General features: G+C 39.6%; 1 protein-coding gene and 1 long non-coding RNA gene across 3 annotated transcripts in view; one reads left to right on the top strand and one right to left on the bottom strand.

Annotated features, from left to right (window-relative positions):
* The window catches only part of LOC117807284 (receptor-type tyrosine-protein phosphatase delta-like), a 429,954-nt gene that overhangs the window by 48,792 nt on the left and 364,633 nt on the right, over positions 1 to 16,529 (top strand). The window lies entirely within an intron of this gene.
* Positions 13,897 to 16,529, bottom strand: part of LOC117807286 — a 175,908-nt gene continuing 173,275 nt past the window's right edge. For both annotated transcript variants that reach the window (XR_004629940.1, XR_004629939.1), the window contains 2 exons: positions 14,600 to 14,718; positions 13,897 to 14,060 (listed from right to left, as the gene is read on the bottom strand). This is a non-coding gene — a long non-coding RNA (uncharacterized LOC117807286). The remainder of the gene's footprint in view (positions 14,061 to 14,599; positions 14,719 to 16,529) is intronic.

Raw genomic sequence — 16,529 nt, forward strand, 5'->3', positions numbered from 1 at the left:
CGTGGAGCAGAAAGATGAATCACACAGCCAAATGTTGGAGAAACACACGGCTGCAGATTTAACAAGCCACTTCCAGTCTTTCCTCCAGAAGAGCGGCGTTCAAAGATCAAAGGTGGTCATTGTTGCTGCCAAGGACGTCTTATCAAGGATATCTAATTTTTTGATCTTTTAATTGGAGAGAGTTTCACCAGAGTGCTGAAACAACAAAAGTTAAGGAGTACAATTAGGAAAATGTCCGGGATGTCCATTTCGTCATTTGTTAACTTTGAAAACTTTGAAAATGTGGTATTCTTTTTTGCTTTTCTTTCATATAGTTTAAATTATCAATGAGTTCTTGTTTGAATGTAGTGTTGTATAATCCTCATTATAGTGAGATTTGCATGCTATGGCACCATGGCTTTGTTCCCTTAAAGGCCCTAAAGTCCTACTCTGTGGTCCATTTGTCTGTGAGTTGTGATTGTTGTTTTTCTGGATCTTTCTGGCTTTAAAAATTTAGAGCAAATGGGGCCTTAAAAAAGTGATGTCACACTTTACTTAGTGTTACCATAATATTAATGGCTAGTATAAAAATAATTGTACTACGGTATACATTAACAGACATGTCAATTGTGATGTAACCTGGTGGCAGGTTCACTGCCTTTTTCAAACCCAATGTCACCAATTTGGTTGCCATATTGGTTTTCTGGAGCTCACTGATAGGTTATAATATTTTGATGATAGGGTGGTGCTGGCAAGGAGTCAGAGGCTGACAAATGCCAAGGTTTACACCTCATTACCAGTCATGTTTGTGACTGGTGTCTAGAGAATCTGTAAATGGATAGAAGATGCCTCCAGTGTCCAAAATAGATAAGTGTGTTTCTGTATTGATGGATTAAAACCTGACAGAAACTACCTGTAGGCCTAGGAGAGACAATTTTTTCTGAGAACTTATAAATATGACTGTATTTCATATCATACTGATAGAGACCGTATGACTGCATATTATCTACAGTATAACCATATTTTAACAAGCAAAGTTACTCAGATTCTCAATGTGTTGAAACCAGATAATTGTTTTATTCATACACATTCAATCCAAAATCAGCCTAGGCAACTGCTGCTGTTTACTAGTTAGCCAAGCTAGCATACTGGCTAAAAGTCTCTCGAAAATCTACTGCAAAAGTTCAACTTATTGAATGAACTCAAAATTCTGGACCAATATTTTTTTGAGGGTACTGGCACATATGATATGGCAAAGATTCCCACAGGAGTGAATGGACTTGAGGTTGACACACCTCTATACACATACTTAAGAGGAAATGAGGCACAACAGTGACAGCATAGCTATTGCATATGTTTGCAAACTAGCTAGAAAACCACCATGTTTCCCAAAGAGTGAGATTCTATTTAAGATGGTTCCTGCTGGAGAGGTTTATACCGACTAAGGAAGCTAAGGAGGCTTGCAAGACGTACAGCAGACTACATATGCCCTCCTACATCTCCGGGGAGACCAAAATAGTTATTCTATTGGACTGAAAACATGTTTAATTCTGCTGTGAACTTTGAATATAGGGCCCAATGGAAATCGCCCAACCTAGGATTCAGCCTCAAGTGACCATTTGGGGTACCACATTTTTTTGGCACTTCCTTTGTGGCTTCAAAAAGGTTGACCATTGGCACAACCATGCTCCATGTTGAGTTCAGTAATATCTGAGCAACAATTTATGACTAGACTAAGGGTTGAACCTCAGGTGTAACCTCTTCATTCATAATTAATTTGTTTCTGTTTTCTGAACTTTATCCCTGATTCATTTTGATTTTGTCACAAACTTTAATGAAAAACCAAAGTACTGAAATTGTCAGGGGCTTTTAACATTCACTGCTGATACACTTTTTTAGTTAGCTAATCAGAATGAGGAGATTGCCTGTAATTTTGGTGTCTGTCTGGGTCGTGATAAATATTTATTTACAGACTCGGATAAATAACTGAGTCCTGTTTCTGTAGAGGCAGCTCCTGAAATTGAGGTTAATGTACCGTACAAAGACAAACCAGCTGGCAAACTGCAGCATTTAAAACGTCAGCCATTAATTCTACACTTATCCTCAAGCTTATCATTCAACACTCATACAAACACAATGGCATCCCACTGCTACTAATTCCCTTAACCCAATGAGTCCTGCAGATTGAAATGTCTTTAGGTACTCAACCACAGTCGATTAATGTTGACTTACAGTAAAAGACTAATCAATTCCTTCTCTTTCGCTGTGTGTTGTTGACTCCTGCTGAGGCAATACAATGTTTTTTTTTAGGGGCACAAAACAGTTTAAGCACTCTACTTTTCTTCTTTTCAGCAAGGACAATTTGCTGCGGCAGGAGCAGTCTCAGAATATCAACAGTGTGAGCTAAAACACCAGCTGCATACATCATAAGCTGCAAACTCGAGGAGCCATCTGAAGCTGGCTCCCCTAAAACACGTGCACTTTTTGAGTGACATCGCCAGCGGATTCGCTTTTCGGCTGTCAGATGGCACCTCGGCTTAAGCATACGACACAATGAAAGATGTTATATTTTCTTGTCAGTGCAGGTATTAGGAAAAAGAAAGTCATGATATTGAACTGATAGAAACAAGACATCTGCAAATTATACACTGCTTGCTGCTGACGGATCGTGTGGCGGTTCCCAGTGTGACATATTTATTTCAGTCCATCTCCATAACAATTTGTACTTTCATAGCTTTATTTTGATGTAGCTTGCACTACAGTACGAAACTAGATAACCTGTCAAACTCTCTTTGCTCAATAAATCTTGAAGCTCCGATACAAGTTTCTACACTGGTGTGCTGAGTACCCAATTCTTATTGATCACTTAGGGTATTTTTTTGAAATGTGTTTTATCTCTGTAGCAGAACGCTGCTATGAAAAACAGACTAATGATAAAGACTCAGCTCTGACCACAGACTCTGAAGGCCTCAGTCTTATCATGTTTATACACAGGGAAATAGATAGATTATTTGGGACCAGTCAGTTTACACTAAGGGAAAAGTAAGGACACACAACCAGCAGAGACAAAGGAAGAGAGATTTTTTTTAAACAAAAAGTTAGGAAAGAATCATTCACAGCCTTTTGTGAGTTATAACAGCTCAGTAGACTGACTGATTTTTTTTCTGGTTAATTGACCTCTAATGACATACGAAAGCAAACAAGATCATCACAGACAAAATGAATAATTTCTTTATCAGGATTTGTAATGCTTGCAACTGCTGCCACAAGGTAAGTGTCAGACAAAGTTACTTGCAGTATGCTGCTGAAACAGCTCTTGTTGACACTTCCACAAAGATAGACAATACGTGATATGACTGACTCAATCTTAGTCCCGATTCAGAGGTAGGATCCTTTAAAGGACACAACTTTCGAAGGATGTGTCCTTTGTAGTCAGCAAAGATTGCTCAGGCTGAATACAATTAGATGGTCCAGTTTTGTAGGAGAAGACACTCGGCCCCTATTGTCTACAAAACTCATAGCTAGCTGGCTAACTAACTAACATAGCATCATATATCTTGTCATCAGGATGCAGCCCCTGAATTGGAACACCTCAATTTGTGGAGGGGAATTTAAGAGAGCTGAAGAGAGACAGGAAACGTGGGGAATGGAGAGCAAAGGGTCCATGCCTGTAGTCAAACTTTCGCTAAAGGTTCCACAGTTTTTCACCATGTAACTCTCCTAGAATTTGAGGGACTACTACTTGAGAGTAAGAGAAATATTCTTCAAGTCATAAATTGGTATTAAAATCAGTATTTTGTATCAAAATATTGATATCGTTTGTAGGTAGCTGTGTAATAAGCATTATAAAGTACGATGGGAAGGTTATTATAGCAAAATAATCCCATCTAGAGACCTGTAATTCTCTGTAGGGAGATTTTTCCACCATAGAAACACACTCCCTGTACATTATCCCTAACATAAATCACCCTTACCTAGTATCATCATTTCATGGATCACAAGACTCCTGTAATGTGGAATTTAATATTAATTTCCAAAAGACTGCTTGCGCAGTACAAGTATATTTTAGCGCTGACCTGTTTTGAGGGTCAGTTAATAGCTCAAAAGGTTGCGAGGTGCAGTCACACCCTGCGGCACTCAGTTGGAGCCACTGGGAGCAGCTCGTGTTGGTTGATGTCACAGGAGCACTTCCTCTGTCTCCCGGTCAGCTGAATATTTCATAAGTTCAGAATAGAGAAGGTGCTGCTCTACTCAGGGGCAACTGACCTGTCAGCTTTACGCTACAATGGAAAATATTTCAACCCTTTGACCTTCTTTTCCACCTCGATGCCTGGCCTGCACTGAGAAACATGCACTCCAAAATACCATGTGCACATGTTACATCTGTGTTTCTGCATGTACAGATGAGTCAGCCCATGCTGGACTGCGTCTGGCTGATTGAGCGATATGAAATAATGAAAAAGAATCGCTTTATGTTTGGCCATTGATTGCTGCTGTGGTGAGTCACTGTTCCTTTCATTGACGTTGTCAGGAGCCGGATATAGAGGATTGAGTGAAGTAATGGAGATCAGTGGCAGAACTTAGAGACTCATTGGTACATTAGTTTTGGGTAAAGTGCTGCTTTGATGGCTTCATCAAACAGAACTATTCTCAAAAGCTCAGACCAAAGTGGGAAACTAACCAGAAGGAAAAGTTCCTCATTATAGAAAAAACAATCAATCAATTAATCAATTTATCTTTATTTTGCTCCAAACCACGACTAAAGTTACCTCAGGACATTTTACATTTAGAGCAGAACTAGAATCACTGGACATCTGCTGCAGCCAAATAGGCCTGCAAAGTCTGATAGAGAGAGTTATAAAATCAAATCAACCTTATGTTTGTATAAGTGAGGCACTATATGGACCTTTTTAATCCAATACCAATAACCAATATTAACCTTATTATCACTTCTTTTAACAATTTGGAAGACCATGTTTAGCACACTAAATTATAAAATGATGTCACCCTCGACAGTCAGCACCAAACTTACCAGTCAGTTAAGAGTCATGTATTTTCTTATGGTAAGTGCTGGTCATATGTTGTGTCTAAACTGTAATGCAACCACCTACCACTAGTTGGGGTTGTAGCTCCTGTTACTTTAAGTAAGGGATAATGTTTACTGAGTGAATGGATATAGCAGATTAGGATCCCGACAGGGTTAGCAGAAACCAGATGCCAAATATTGACGTATTTGTTCTCCCCAGTGTCCCCCAGTCTCAACAGGCAGCGGTGAATTGTGCCAGATTCCTTTCTGATGATTGATTTGATTTGACATGTCTGAGCAGGTTGTCTCTGGCAACACTTCGCTTGTTATGGGATTTTTACCAGTCAGAATAGAGCATTGACCACAGCTGGGTATATTGATTGTGAAATAAAGGAAATGCTGTATTTGGGAAGACTTGGGAAACAACACTTTTCTCATCTGGTTCCATAATATCAGGCTTCTTTTGTTCCTCCTGCTTTTGTCTCCCCTTACTGGCTTTAAAAAATAATGCATGTGAAGATCAGCGTCCCTTTAAACCCAGAGGGTACATAATAAAGTAAAAGTTGCTCCAAGACTGAAATACTTACACAGTTTTAAAACTGCCTCCGTATTTATAATCACTCAATAAGTGTGGTGTCCAAGGCTGTTCATTTCTGGATTGTTAAAATAGGACAAACAAGAATAGAACTTTGGGGTAGAGGCTTTGTTTACCACTAAGAGAAAAAGGAGTTTTCTTACTTTTAATGTATCAGCAGCAGGGCATTTTCTAAATATGCTGAAATTATCAGGAAGTAATTTCACCAAAATTAAAGAGCGACTCCTGTCAATAAGTTATTTTCTATCAAGTTATGTTGTCTGACCTCATGGCAGGTCTTGGGGAAGTTTAAGAGGTTATGCCCTTTTGTCCTGATAACTCTAACCCCCCTTCAGGAAATCAGATCAGTTCATAGGAGGCAAGCCGAAAATCTATGACTTTTCTAAACTGTGTTTGAGAGGGCCATTTAGTTCAACTGCTCAGGGCTACTTTAGTGCACATCCTACTCAATTCGAGGAAAACATCCAAACATAGACTCTGGCAGTTCAGATGCTCCAATACCCACTTGTATTCCCATCGTCACTCTTTCCACAGCCGGCACCATAACTGCAAAAATAGACAAACTGTATCTACAGGGGGACTGTCAGTTACAGTGCAGAGGTTAAAATTTAATGAGAAGTTGGACGTGCCTCTACCCTGATTTTCCTACTAAACTAAAATGATGTGGGCCGTGTAGGAGGAAGGCTCTGTGTTAATACAGGTTCAAGCACACTGTCATGAGTTGACACAAATGCATTGTTCAATTCACTCCACTGCTTCCCACTATTAAACACTGTGTCGAACCTTGTTATGTTAGCCTTAGAACCTGAAGTGTTCAGCTCTGGGGACACCTTAGGTGCGTCACGTGCCAGATATCAAAGGAATGGAGAGCTCTATGTAACAATGGATGCTTTACCCACCTCTCTCATATCTATTCAGTGAAAGCTTCCTCCTAAAAGGGAGGAGTAAGCGCTTTGAGTGTGAAGGAAATGTTGTGTAGGAGTTGGAGGCATCCCTGTTCCTGCTAATGTGATTAGCATTCTGTTTTGCTGTAATGCTGTTGTAAGCCAAATTTGAGATGATAACAGGCTTGTGTCCATTTACAAGTGTTTATATTGTAGTGGTGTGCATATCCCAATGAGTTGTTTTTTCTGTCTTTATGCAGCATCAACCTGTCATATCATAATGAGGTCTTTCTGAGAGGCCTCTTCCATCAATTTGAAGTCAAAAAGTATCCAAAAGGTCTTTTTTGTTTGTTCATTAACTAAAACATGCTTGAGCCAGGACCTGGTTTGCTTAGCTTAGCATTTGATTGTTATGTATATTAAAAAAAAACTAGCATAAAAGAAGACAACAATACGCTTGACATCCCCTAAATCATAATGAATCCTCAGACATGTTTATTTTTGTCCAGAGTTTGTTACAATTTTGTGTTTTGGTACAACAAAATCAAAGATGATATAAATTGTCTTATTAAAAATTACAAATCTTAGAAGGATTTTTTACCTTTAAACAGAGAAAGATTGTTGTCATCTACGTGAGGCTAACCTGGGGATAGCCACATTTACTAGGGATGCATGATATATATTAAGGCTTTGGTATTGAGAACCGGTTCCAAACTTCTAAGATTTGTAGATTTTGTTCTGCTTCTCAGTTCCTGACAGGAATATAAATCTTTCAGGATTAAAAATCAGTGAGAATATTCCAGCCCACAGAAAGTTTTGGTTATCTGCGAAGACCTGCTGCGTCGGCATAACATTACATCACTTGTGACGCAGTAGCATCATGACAAGAGGATCATGACAGACCGCAGCAGATGATCTAAGGTTTGGCTTAGCTTCCTTAAAAATGATAATGACACAGCAAGGGTTGAAGCACCTCCATTATGACGAAGCATTTACTCTAACACAGCGTAAATCTGAGAAATTGCACTATATTTAATGTGCTGCGTTCTCCTGTTCACACAAAGCATGTGTGACAGCTGTAGTAATGTCTCGTCACACTTAGTACAAAATGCTCATGTTCGCATTCATATCGAATAATATAAACAAAATCATGTGTTTCACTGTGTCAAAGATAAAATCAAAGCGAAAACAGAGAATTCTCTAGGGCTACTTTTGATTGACAAGTTGACATAAAGGTTACCTATCTGCAAGGACAGGAGTGTAGTATGTGTGTTCATTTTGTTGTCCAAATATGGTCACTGCCCTATGGTTATGGACGAAATGCTGAACTCAATGCTTTGTAAACAACCAATCATAGTCAAGCTCCAAAACTTAACTATCGGCCTTTGTAAGATGTATGCATGTTGCTTTCACACACAGTGATGGCACTTCTTTAAAGCACTTTTAGAAAATAAAATGTTAAAGAACTTCGAAATATAGGGCAATAAGTGTTTAACGTGATCGAGATCTCTTCCCAACAGAGCAAATGAGTGATAATTAATATAATTTCACACAAAGTAGTTTTATCAGGCGCTCTGTGTCGCAGATAGCGATATGGCTCAGAGGTTTGATCACGCTGATAAAGAGGTGAAAACAGCCCTAATGTGCAGGGAGGAGTAGGGCTGTGGAGGAAAACAGCCCTCTGTTAAAAAAGAAAATTGCAACAGTGCAGCCCTTATTTTCCTCCCGATTGATACTAATTGGCAGCAGAATGCCTTCCTGACAAGCCTCTCGCCCTCAGCACCTCCCGCATGTGAGCGTGATGAACTGCCAACTCCGGAAATAATCCCAAGTTTAGCTGGGGAGGATCATCAAGGCCTCTAAAAATCTGCTGGGACCTGAGAGATATTTTTTTTCCTCTCTTTACTTTCCTGGCACTTTCACTGACATCTGAGACTTGCTCTCTTTGTCAGGCCAACAAAAAGAATTATACTTATTAGCTAATTCGCCATTACAGGGTGAAAGAGGCATTACATGGATATATATTTAAAATCCCTTTTACAAAATCCTAAGCTTTCCAATTACAATGTTGCATGAGAGTTTATTAGAAAGAGTAAAACAGAAAACATCACTCCGAGGCTGAAAAAGCTACCTGCTGTCACAGGCATACACTGTCAGCATTTATCCATCACTGCTTGATCTCCTGGGCTTTTATTTTGATAGTTTGCACAGCTTCTATATACCAGTATATAGATCCCTAGAAATATCACAAATTAATTTACCAAACCTTGCTCTGACAATTCTCATTCTTCTCATATTTAAAAATTGACTTCAGAGTATAAAGATCATTCAGGTTCACAGGGTTGAGAATGGATTTCTTTTTTTTTCAGCAGGAGTGTAATTTGACACTTGACAAAGAGCAGCGGGTTTCATGGATGAATGAGCGTGTCTATCTATCAGGTCTGCTGGAAGGGCTTTCATTCAGCCATACAGTCCAGTGTGCTGTATTTTTTCCCCTCAGTTGAACCCCTAACAATGTGCTTCTGCACAGACAATATATAAAGTCAAATAGATTTTGGAACAGGATATAACATGGTCATTAGGTAAAAAAGGAAAATAGTGATATGCTTAAAACTACATTCATTCTAATAGTCAGCATGGGGTGCCAAAAGGAGCCTGGTGTTATGGAACCAGATGAGAAAGTTGCTCTGTTTCTCTGTTGATTTATTACCTAAGTTAGCATCTTCCACATTAATTGTCGGCCCATTAAGCTTGCTTCAAATAGTATCAAATATAGCATGTCGTTTCATTATTATTACACAGCTGTGTTTGATAATTGATTCTGATTGGTTAAAACCCTATAACAATAGTGATTTATTTTCTGACCGCTGAAGGCCAAATTCCACCAGATCCGTGATCGGACCGTCTCCAATCCGTCACAGCACCGGATCTGACAGGTTTCTATTCTAGTGATTCTGTTAACCCCCCACTGGATCCGCTCCGTTGCGTTACGGCTGCAGCTCTGATCCGACAGGTCGCATCGCAACGGATCAGATACTCAAGACTTCTATTTTTGCCGGATGCCGGAGCACGACGCATCAATTCAGCACAGAGCAGATAGAGCTGGACAGGAAGTCAGGCACCAAAACAATATAAAAAACGGTTAATTTTCGGAATAAAACATTCAGTGTTCGTTAGATCGTTTTTAACTTAACTATGACAAAAAAAATGTCATTGAGAGTGGAGCCAGGCCTAGTGTCATCAAGTCAGAGGTTTTCAGAGGACCATGAAGACAACATGGATGAGGAGAGGAGGAGGAGAATCCTTGATTCAGTACTTACCACGTGAAAACCTCGGTCACATGACTCCAGCTGTCCGGTGGCCTTGCTCCGTGCTGCGTTCCAAAAACGTAACCGGTGGGTGTTGACAGACGAGAGAGCACGGAGTCGGACCGCAGCGGATGGGAGAAGGACCGGACACGGATCTGGTGGAAGTCCCTTGTAAGTGTTGCCAGGGATGACCTCATCATACAGTCTATCTTGAATCAAATCAATCGGCATATAAGAGCCCAGCATATTTATTATCTGCCTGTTGACACTGTAGCAAAAGCGTTAGTTCATCCTAGCATGCGAAATCGTCAAACAACAAAAATACTTCTTTTACTGATTTTAAGGAATTTAGAGAACATAAAACTCTGGATGCTACGCTAATGGTTGATTAGTCACCATCAAAGATAAGAAAAGGTAAGCACCTAGGCCTGTTGACACTCTGGCAAACACATTAACTGTTAGTTTTCTAAATTTAAAAACACTGATATATATTGGGTTCAAGAAGTTTAAAAAGTTGGAACTAGTTTTGGATAAACTATTATAAATGGGAGTTTTTGTAACTTTGGATAAGACAATTTATTTGTTACTAAACTACATCGTTAAGAATATGAGCAGTGTTTTTTTTTTATATATATATATTTCATATTCACAAGACGGGCATGCAAAGGAGAGATTTTTCAATTCCTAGGGATGCTCTTTAGAAGTGTCATTAATCCAAGAAGCATTATGGCGCCTTTTTCCCCACCATCTCTTTTAGGAAGGAGAAGAGTTATGTGCAGATGATAAATTGAGTTTATGCTGAGCTGCTAAAATCTATCACTGGTGGTAAATCTCTCTCTCGTTCACTCTTTCTTGCTAACTTCTCTAATCACAGACAGTTCAAGCCAGGGCACCTTTGTGGCCCTGTTGACATTTGAAACAAATCAGCTTTGACAGGTCAGGATCCCTTTAGAATCACTGCCCCACAAAGAGGTCAATCACAGGATGAATGATTTATCTCGGGGAGAATAAAGTGTTCCTTTCCGTCCGAAACAACTTATCTCACAGAAAGCTCTCTGCTGGTGAAGAGAGTTTAAATATGCTCTGCACAGCCTGACTCTGTGCAACAATGTGTTGAGCATGCTTACCGAGCTGTTAATGTTCAAGACGGGTGTGTAGAAGAAGGTTGAGTGTGTGTGGAGGTCACCTTTCTTTCTCTGCTTGACTGACTTTAAACATAAATCTCCTCCAATAACAGGAGCAGAGGTCTATCTAAGACAACGTTCAAGCTCATGTTGTCTGGAGCATGTGATTCCCCCAAAGGCGTTATAGTTCGCCGGGCTGCCAAGCTCCCTTGAATGTGCCAAAATGCTCTATGCCTTGAGGTGCCCAAAACCATGAGGCCTCATAAGAGCAATCTGGGTAAACTGGATTTGCCTTTACTTGCTCCAGTAGTCTGGGATATCTCTCTATGTGGTATACCTGTTGATGAAATTATGGTGCATGAGCCCGTTTAGGCAAACTGCGCTAATATGTGCTTTTGTTAGTCAATTTAGTTGTGTTTATGTCTCCATTGGATGCAGAATCCTCAGGAGTGCTCGATGATCTCCTTTGCAGTCAGAACACCCTCAGCTTTCAGCCCTTATCGAGGTCATGTCCTATAGCCATCTGTCTTTACAGCATCAGGAGTAATCCTTGAGTCTGCTCTCTTAACCTTATTAAAGAGATCAAGTGCAGCAAGAAAAACTGATGCATTTTACATTCACTCAGAGCAGCTGCTAATTTTATCACAGAGTAGTGCCATGATGGCAAATATTGCCTCCCATTCCATTTGGTTTTACTACACAGCCTTACATCATGATTACAAAGAAACATTAACGTTTTAACAAGGTTTTGATATGAAATTCAAAAGCGAAGTATAGGTTGAATTAAATCTGACAGATGGAAAGATCCTTGGGCTTCACACCAATGAGAATCCCCATATCCACACATGAGGCCAAGGAGTCATGACAAGACTCAGCAGTGCTAGCCAGTGCATGTCGTAAGCTACTAAAACATCTGCCTGCTAGCTTGAACGTCCCATGAACACAATATAAATATATTTTCCAGACTTTGCTTGCATTTAAAGGCACCTATTTCCCAGTATCTAAGCTAACCAATGAAAAACAAGCCATTTTTGAAGCATTCATAAGGACATTTTAGTATAAATGCCTCTAGTTCACAGACTAGAGCACAGGATCGAGACGCTAGCTAGCATATAGCATACCCCATTTCCTAAACCTTTTGATTTAACCTCCAGCCTCCATGCTTATCTTCTGCAGTTGTGGTCCATCCTTTTTTTTTGGAAGTATTACCACCACACAATTCAAAATCTGCCCACCCAGTCACTTATTACAACAAGTGTTACTGTGTTGGCGCTAGTGTTTTTCAAAAGACATACTTATTTAACATGATTTGACAGCTGTTTGTGAGACACTCTGTCATTAGTTGGTGTAATTAACATCAAAACCAAGCAGCAACCTCCAGTTTCAAAATATAAAGCCCATGCGGAAGTGTTATAAACTGCAATTCATCGAGAATCCGCTTGAGGCTGGCTGCAGAAACACCGGAAACCACATACACACCAATTCAAAAAAAGACGATCTTTGCAGCATTAATAAACATGTTTACAGCCTGGCTCAAAAAACAGCTTGGCTCTACGTAGCCAATTTCTCTATCGTCACACACTTTACGGGGTGTGAATTTTTTCCTAACGCGACGGTTCAGAAGATATTAAGATTCCGAGTTTTTGCCCAAATAAGGACATGACTGACTTGACTCCCGGACGAGAACACATAGCTGTTGGCTAGGAGGCTCAGACTCCGCCTCTTTACGTCACACTATGCCTGATTGAGGTCTGCATTTCCAATATGGCTGCCGCCGTCAATTGGCTTCAAAACAGCACTCAGGAACTAGATGGGTGACGTCATGGATACTACGTCCATTGTTTATACAGTCTATGATCAAAACACTACTTTTATAAGTCCTTCCCTTTCTAAATGTTTAACAAGAAACACAAAATTATGTATAATCAAATAGCACTGTGCTAGCCATTTCATGGAACTTAAAGAAGCTAACCCTCATGCTAATACCAGTCAGTACAACCAAACTTAACACATCTCTATCTTGACCAAAAATTTAACAAGCTCAAATATCAAAATATTTCCATGAAATGTGAACTCAGTAGAGTGACAAACATAGGTAAACAACCACATTACTCCTTTGAAATCCTTTTGGAGCAGACACTTTACAATCTAAAGGTAAGGTTGTAGAGATACTGACAGTTATTTAATCACTGGTCTAAAGCTGACATCATTATACATTAAAATTTAATTAAAAAGCAGTAGTGCTGACCTAAAGAAAAGTCATACTTCCTCTGTCGGATCTCCCTGCAATCTGTATCAGGCATATCAATCTACCTGTCTGCAGCCTGATATCAAAGGTGATGGATGACGGCCGACCAATGCCAAAGTCAGCTACTTCTGAGCAGCTATCTGGTTCAGACTCAGTCAAGCACAAATCTGAATGTCACAGTCCCGCTCACATCAAAGGGCCCCTTTTGGATTCATTAATTCTCAGAGACGGTCCTCCCTATCAATTACAGCCATGATTAAAATGTTTTCGAGTTGTCTTGCTCAGACTTGGAATATTTTTACTGAAGGCATAACTTCACAAGAGTGGCTCCTTTCTTCGTAGAAATTGAATCCTTTAAATATTCTTTCTGTTCTAGGGTTCAGAAAATAAAATGCACTGCAACAGTCATACAGGAGCTGAAACCAATTTGTTAAGGTGGCATGGCTTTAGGTACTTTTCAAGGAAAACAGAAGCATGACAACTATCAACACAACACAGCTAAAATGCAAACAGTAGAGTAGAAGAGGATAGAAAAACTCACTACACAAGGTCACACAAGTCACTGTTAGTAAATGGAGAGACGCCTGAAGTACAGCCATTATGAATAAAGTGATTGTATGAAATTGGCTACTTACAAGCATGAATTTGTGAATGTGAAAACAATGTGACAAATTATTAAACATATGTAAAATCATGTAACTTTGAAAATGTTGTCTTTAAGGTCCCATTTAATGTTTCTTTTAGGCTGTTTACATGTTTCTAGTTGTCATTTAAGCAAGGTTTAGACGTCTGTTCCAAAAATCCCAAATTCAGCCTCTGTGGAGGATGCGCTGCCTCTTAGTGTCCAACCTCATTATCCATGCAATGATCTGAGTGGGTGGCTGCTTGAGTGTTGTCTGAGGGGGGGAGGGTGCAGACAGATGCAGAGGCGGAAAAACACCACAACAAACATGACAAGCAGAATTCAACTAAATTCTTCAGAAGAATATTTTGAACTGTTAGAATCTATGTGGTATCAAGTAAACAAGTTGTTGAGGTGCTTGTTTTAACCAGCTGACAGCTGAAATAGACCAGACTCTTGCAGCACACATATTGTTAGCTTTTTACTAAGACCAACAAGCTCCCTCGTTATGTTAATCACACTCGACCCACTTTAAACTCCATTTCAAAGGAGCATTGGGAATGGTGATAAGTTGGTAGCTCATGCTAATTGTACTGGAGTACATTTATTTATCATATCTGTTTCTTTTCCTCCCCACACAAGTCAACTGATTTAGATACAAAGCTCCATTGACTATGTAGAAATCAAACAAGAAATCAATGATGCAAATAAGCTTATGGCACACACCAAAACCAAGCCCCTTATCAAGCCAAGACCACACCTTAATGTTTTTGGATAACACAGTAAATATTGTCACACAGTGGAAACACTTACCAATCGCCCGTTAAATGTTGTTGGGTCACAAACAGTTGGTAAAGATCCTTTTAAGTGAGTCCATGTTGATGTAAACCCAGCTTTGTAAAACCCTCATTGTTGAAGCAGTCCGAGGTGATCTGGAGGGCAAAAAACAAACAAACAATCACTAACTGTAAGCGTTAAGTTGTTGTAAAAAAATAAGAAGCAACCACTGTTTTCTTTGGTCCTCCACTGCTGGGAAAGAATATAGATATTTATGTTGGGTTTTACGTTTAAAAACAGAGCAATTGGCATGACTGGCTCTGGCCTATGACATCTTGACTCTGCAACGCTGAAGTAAACCACACCAGCGTTGGAGGAAACAGAATCAATGAAAGAGTGAAACTGCTTTTGCATGCACACCTATGCAAATCCCTAATGTCATTACGCCAATAGAGGAGCTGAATCAAATGTTGTTTTAAAATGTTATGCACAATTGGAAAAATGTATAATTTGCATGTCATTTCCAAAAGACTTCAACTTTATGAATAGAACTTGGGAAACTTCACCTAGGTCTTCGGTGTCGATCAGAGCTGTGTAACTGAAAGTGTGTGTGAATTCCTGGCAATTTTTTGATTTTGAATTTGGCTGTTATGTTTAAGCTTTTTAAGTGTTTTTGAGTTAAAGAATTGCTGCTAGAGCCTTTTTAAAATTTCTCTCTGAACTATAGGAAGATGTAAAGGTTGAGAGGCCTGACAAACATATAAATAAACAGTTAGTATTTATAAATGTAAATAGAGTTTTTTTTGCTGCTTGTTTAGAGCACCCCTCCCCATCCCCCTGAGCCACAGTCTTATTTTCCTCATCCATCCAGTCGACTTAAAAGACCCTCTGAAGAATCTCTTTGGAGCTTGTTTGTGGCTGATGTTTGTGATGTTTATTTCTGCACTGCCTTGCAGTCCGCTGTGGGAGTGAAAATGAAATTGATTGATGACAACTTTGGGTGTATTTTGATGAAGGGGGCAGCAATGGTGTTGATTAGTATGGTCGTTTTTCACTCTTTTATTTCTTTTTCTAAGACATAATTGCTACTAGCGCTATTTTCAGCAGCTATACAGTAGAGTAATGTGATGCTTCCTTTGTGTGTGCATCATTTCATCTTCTATTCTTCCCCATAAGCACGGAGAAGCAGGTGTTGGTCTAAGCACTCCTTTTTGCTGAGTCCTTTATTTTTCATGTATTGTTTAGCATCAACAAAATCACCTTTAGACTTAATCCAATACCAGGAAGCAGTATTAGTGAAGTTCAAGACTGCAACACAGCAATTTCCATCCAAGCAAATATCCACAGTGAGACAAGAGATGCTTGGTAAGCTGCATTGCTAAAAAAACAACATGCTAATGTGAAACAGTGGACTGCAGCTGTGATGCTCTTTGTTGTTTTATTCTCTCAGTCCAGAATCTTCAAACACAAAATGCTTATCTGTGGGAATCAGCGATCTAAAACATGACATGGTTTTCCGAGGAAGACAGCACATAACTGCTTAGCGTTTCACTGCATAGGTAGGCATCCCTCTGACCGTGACGCTTCTGACACACTGGGCCTGATTTCATCAGATTGTTCCATCCGAGGGCGAGACAAAACAAGCTCTGAAGAGCACAGCTTCATGTTCAGAGCCGCAGTGAAAGAGCCTGAGCATGGACAGTAAGGATGCCATCTTTTATTCTGTAAAACAGTGGAGAATTTTTCACTCCTCTGTGGGCAATGTAACACTGTGCCAAATCTGTCAAAGTACATAGATCGAAATATTTTATATTTCAACAGAAGACATTTGAACCATTTATTCCTAACTGTTGTAAGAGCCTGGAGGCCGGTTCTAGCTCTCAGGATGTTAGTCTTAAACATTTGTTCATCCCCTTTTTACTGTTGGCCTTTACCTTCAGCCATCTAAAGCAAATGAGCAGGCTGT

The sequence above is a fragment of the Notolabrus celidotus genome, chromosome 23 (assembly GCF_009762535.1).
Source record: "Notolabrus celidotus isolate fNotCel1 chromosome 23, fNotCel1.pri, whole genome shotgun sequence".
Lineage (NCBI taxonomy): Eukaryota > Metazoa > Chordata > Actinopteri > Labriformes > Labridae > Notolabrus > Notolabrus celidotus.